The sequence below is a fragment of the Aotus nancymaae genome, unplaced genomic scaffold (assembly GCF_030222135.1).
Source record: "Aotus nancymaae isolate 86718 unplaced genomic scaffold, 86718_ANA_hifiasm-v0.15.2.pri h1tg000058l, whole genome shotgun sequence".
Lineage (NCBI taxonomy): Eukaryota > Metazoa > Chordata > Mammalia > Primates > Aotidae > Aotus > Aotus nancymaae.
The window spans coordinates 42019579-42025254 of NW_026988472.1; the positions used below are offsets into that span (position 1 = coordinate 42019579).

Sequence of the window (5676 nt, forward strand, 5' to 3'; positions counted from 1 at the left end):
ACAGCTGCCCAACACACATGGCTCTGGCCTCCACTTTCAGCCTTCCCAGCATCACCATATCACGTCTCTACACAGCTGCCAGCACCAACCAGCCACACCTTCCTTGGTGATCTGAGTCTCACCTGAGTAGTACACTTCTCAGTTGTCTGAGCAATGACTATGGGGAGTGCCAGCCAGCCAGGTGAAGTAGCTGATATGTACCCAATACTCTGTATTGAATCACCTCTATGTGAAATACTTAGCACGGCTTTTGCTTTCCAGAGTGTTTAGCTTTCTTTTACAATTGCAAGTACAATTTTGCAAATTTTTTAGTATCCTGTCTGTGTCCTCTCCAGCTACAAAGGTCATGTTCCTTACTCAGGATAATCTGTGGTTAAATTCAGGACTTGGAGAGAGAAGCGGGTAGGTTTACTCAAATATCAGATTTCTTTGATGGTAAGCAACAAATAATGGACACAGGCTAACTTAAGCAAAAAGGAAATCCATAAAAGCTACATAGGAGCTTTGCGCAGTGGCAGTATCATAGCCAATGAGGTTTATCCGAGGCATAATTATTGCTAATTGAAAAGCTACGTAGGAGCTCACAGAATCAAAGGAGCCGACTTGGAAAAGGTAGAAACCAGAGCCATTTCAGAGACCCAGGAAGCGGGAATCAATGGACTTGCACCTCCAGGTGTTTCACCAGCATGAATCTATGGAATCCACATTCCAAGAAGGGTGTTGCCCACCGGGGTCGGGCGCCTTATCCTTTAGTTGGTGGAGAGTGGGACATCCTGACGGACAGTACTCCCAAACTGTAACTGATTAAGGAAGAGTGAGTAGTTTACTCAAAAGAAATCTACCATGCTGTTTCCTGGAGAAGAATGGATGGTGGCCAGCAATTACAACAAACGTACACTACAATGAACTTCAGAAGAGGTCTTCGGTGGTAAATAAGAATGCATTGCATATGAAAACATTGAATAAAAGAATATTGTACTCAGAGTGAAACACTCAGGGCGATGTGTCTGCAAGAAGATTATACAGTTAGGAGAAATAAGCTTTAGTGATCTATTCTACAAAATGGTGACTATAATAAATAGTAATGTGTTATATATTTCAAAATTGCTGAAAGAGTGTATTTTAAATGTGTTCACCACAAAAAAATGTTAAGTATGAGAGGTGATGAATTTGTTAATTAGCTTGATTTAATCATCTCACAATGTAAACATATATCAAAACATCACATTTTACCCCATAAATTATTTACAATTGTGATGTCCATTACAAATAAAATTTTAAAAAGGAGGTTTACATGCAAAGCTTTCTCATTGCTGCTTATGGATTGGGACAAGCCCAAGAGGAGTTTCTTGTTCATTCTTTTTCGTCTGACAAATATTTATTTACCACGCCCCAGTGATTCTAAGTCTAAGCCTCAGCAATTGTGGTCTAGGTCATTTCCTTTATTCACTGTCCCCAGTGCAGAGCTCAAGTGGCTTAACCTCAACAGCTAGCGACAGGGTAAGTTGGTCTTTTAGAAATCCAGAGGGACACCCACAAAGGTTGCATATTAACACATTCATTTGTAAGTATAAAACAGTTACTTCACTTTACCTAATATCACAGTAGTAAACGAAAATAAAGTACAAGTTCAAAGATGTACAGTGTGTTTTCTATTATAATACTTTTCCTTCAACTCCGTCTTGCACAATTGTATTAAACAATATTTTATTTTATTTATTTGTTTTATTTATTTATTTATTTTTGAGACGGAGTTTCACTTTTGTTGCCCAGGCTGGAGTGCAATGACGCAATCTCGGCTCACCGCAACCTCCACCTCCTGAGTTCAAGCAATTCTCCTGCCTCTCCCGAGTAGCTGGGACTACAGGCATGCGCCACCACGCCTGGCTAATTTTGTATTTTTAGTAGACAAATGTTTTCTCCATGTTGGTCAGGCTGATCTCAAACTCCTGACTTCAGGTGATCTGCCCACCTCGGCCTCCTGAAGTGCTGGGATTACAGGCGTGAGCCACCGTGCCCAGCCTAAACAATTTTAAAAGAAATTACTTAGAATTTTACCACATTAAGACAACTCTTCATTTGTATTACTCCTCTTTTTTTTTCTAAAATGCATGCATTTTTTCTATTTATATGAGCAATGTGTGTCCAGTGGGAAAAATTTTAAAATAGGGCAATATATGAAGAATAAAATAACAATATATTAGTATCAAGAGACAATGGCTATTAAATTTCAGTGTATTTTCTTCTGCTCCCAATAATGACTGGATGAAAACAATTTGGCCAGAAACAAAACTGATATTCCTTATGCTCCTCTTTTGCTTGTATAATTTTCAGATATTTTGTAACAAGCTTTGTTTTTGTAATAAGAAAAACAAACAATAAAGCAACGTATAAAAGAAGAGAATCTCTGTATGTCTTGTTCATCCAGCTAGCTGCAGTTTCCAGAACACTGCTTGCCTCACAGTAGGTACTCCCAAAATTTTTTTGAATGGCTAAAAATTTTTCCCCCTTGACCTAGTGAGGCATGGTTGCTAATGAACATGGACTCATTCTGCAGGTATATCTGGGTATTATGTCTCTGATTCCTTTCAGTAAATAGTTCATTCTATCACATAGGATCATTTTTGCTGTCTTAATATAAGACTGATTAAATTCAAATTCCAACTCCAACACTCACTAGCTATGTCATCTTAGCAAGAAACCTCACCACTCTGGCTCAGCTTCCTCGTCTGGTAAGCACCAGTCCAGGTGCTGGGGGCACAACAAAACAAGAATCCTACCTTCTAATTTACATTCTAGTGTGCAGGAAAAAGCCTGTGGACAAACATCTGTCAGATAGCGATAAGCGCTGTGAAAAAAACAGAAAATAGAGTAAAGGAGCTAGAAGGTGATTACCTGTGGGGGTGGATGAGGGCATGTTGATATTTTGTAAAGGGTATTCGGGGACAGCTAAAGGTTTAAAAAACAGGCCCAGTACAGTGGCTCATGCCTGTAATCCCAGCACTTTGAGAGGCCAAGGTGGCCAGATCCTTGAGCTCAGGATGTAGCCTGGGCAACATAGTGAAACCCTGTCTCTACAAAAAATAAAAATAAAAATATCTGGGAGTGGTGGGCTGTGCCTGTGATCCCAGCTACTCGGGAGGCTGAGGTGGGAGGTTCGCCTGAGCCCAGGAGGTTGAGGCTGCAGTGAGCTGTGATCATGCCACTGCACTCCAGCCTGTGTGACAGAATGAGAGCTTCTCTCAAAAAAAAAAAAGAAAGAAAGAAAGAAGAAAGAAAAAAGTTTAAAAATCATAGTGTAATGTTTTTCAAACTTCAAGTTGTGACTAAGCACAATCATGAAGTCCATTTAGAATTTGCATTTTCAAAAAATGTAATAAAATCCATCCCTTCCTTGTGTGTGTGCACCTGTTTGTGCCTTACTCTATCAGCTGAGCACAGGAGAGACAAAACGAATAACCCCAGAAGAAGTGCCAGGAAAGATTAGGACCCAGAGCTAAGAGGTTGGGGAGAAAGACAAAAAGAACCCAACAGTTTAGCAATCCAAGAGAGAAAACGTATTACTTTTTTTTAATGCAAAAAAAGTAGTTGATGGAGAAAAGGCCAAAACAATTAAATAGAATTAACAGATTCAATTTAACAACAACAAAAATGCAAAACTAATGAAATATGCTGTACATATTTTCAGATTGTATGATAATGTATGATAATGTGTGAATATCCTCAGAAACTCCCAAAATATTTGTTTCATATTTCTTTCCTTGACCCTCACTGAGGTAAACAGTATCAAGATTTTAAAGCCACATCGTCTGGGAAGATTTCTTTTCTTTCAGTCCTTTAAACATTTCTTTTAATAAGGTTTTGGAAATCAAGCCTTCTTATCAGAAATGAGTACACTGTATTAAAGGGATACAAATAATCTCCCAAGCCGCCTCTTGCTTTGCACACGAGGTTCTCTTTGAAGCAGAGCCATAAGGCACAATTATTCTAGAACAAGGTGGGCAAACTGCAGTCCTCCGACTAAATCTAACCCACCACATGTTTTTGTATGGCCCTCGAGCTGAGAATGGTTTTTCCATTTTCAAGCGGTTGAAAAAAAAAATCAAAAGATTTTGTGACCCGTGAAAACGATTTCAGTGTCTGTAGTTTTATTGGAACACGGCCAAATGTATCTACATTTTCCATGGCTGCTTTGCGCTACAACGCGACAGAGTGAGCAGTTGCCCCTAAAGCTTAAAGTATTTACTATCTAGGTCCTTTTAGAAAAGGTCTGACTAACCAGTGTCCTAATATGAGGGCTGTATTGCTTAAACACCCTTCCAACTCTCCCTCTCCAGCCACCCCCTCCGCCTTAGGCACTAACAAGATTCCTGGACCCTGCCTGGAGGGAGGGCGCTATAATAATGAATTGTATTGTATCGAAAACAAGACGATAAACATCTATAGAAGGGAATGTGACTGGTTCTGCCACTGACTAACGTCTGGGTTTGCGTCCCGGTCAGAAAAGTGGGCATGACAACGGCATCTGCAAGATAGCATCTGAGCATGAAGGCACTTGGAAAGGTATCAAGGCAGCAAATGTTCCGGGGGTGCTTTTGCAAGAGGAGTCTCTCTTGGAGCGGGACGTACACTTCGGTTCCCTTTGCACGCAGGCACCTTGGTCGCCTCCCCCAACTCCGTCCCCTCTGCTCCAGGCCCTCATTTTTTTCTCTCCATTCCCCTTTTGGCCTTTCAGCAAGCTTTCTCCTTCCCCACCCGCCGCCTCCTCAGGGGCTGCGAAGTTCCCTGGCAGAGCAAGGCTCAGGTAAGCAGGACCAGGGCAGTTCAGCCCAGCTCTACCCAGCTCCGACAGCTTGGGGTGGGGTCGCTCTGGGACCCCTGCAGGTGACAAAAATGACTCAGCAGGGGCCGGGGCTGGGATGAGAAAGGAATGCCAGCGCAGTAACAAAATCCCCTGAAGCACGAAGAGGCCGCAAACCGTCATCTTAAGGACCCACATATCCAACAAATTTAAATGGAATTTAATGTAAATAGGCTTCGGCCCGCCGGCGGCCTGTGCCGCCACACGCTTCACATTTAGCCTAACAGGGAGGCCAGGCGGCTTTTGCAGGCAGAAAACGCCCGCGGCCTCTCCAAAAGGTCTCCTCTATCTGAGACCAGCCCCACCTCGGCCCGATCGGGCCCCAGGAATGGCCAGTGGGCGGGAGGAGAACATCAGGGGTGCAGAGAATTGCATGTGCGTGATTATCAGGGAGACATTGAAGGCACAGTAATCTCTCGAGAACAGGAACCATTTTCCCCTCTTGCTCTGAGATTTTGCTTGGCTAAGCGGCGGCAGCCTCCCTGCCCCCCTCTCGCCCCCACCACCGCTGCCGCTACAAGCAACCACGCCCCGCGGGCCCCAATGCTCGCCGCCCCCGGGCGCGCTGCCCCCGCGGAGCCGGCCAGCCGCGCCTCCATTCGCCCCGCCCCCGCACGCCCCCATCCGCCCCCGCGGCCGGCCCTGGGAGCGCCGGGCGAGCCCTCGCGCCTGCGCATCGCCAACTTCCTGCCGCGACACGCCCCGCCCACCCCCAGAAGCCCGCCTCCGAACGCCGCGTGAAACCCGCCCGCCGCACCTCATTGGTCGCGGCGCCAGAGCCGTTGGCTCCCAGACCCGCCTCTCCGCCTCCTCTC

At 44.6% G+C, this 5676-nt stretch overlaps 1 pseudogene; it reads left to right on the plus strand.

The window, feature by feature from the left end:
• Positions 1 to 500: 500 nt before the first annotated feature.
• Positions 501 to 573, plus strand: LOC135270035 (U4 spliceosomal RNA; annotated as a pseudogene).
• The last annotated feature ends 5103 nt before the right edge of the window (positions 574 to 5676 follow it).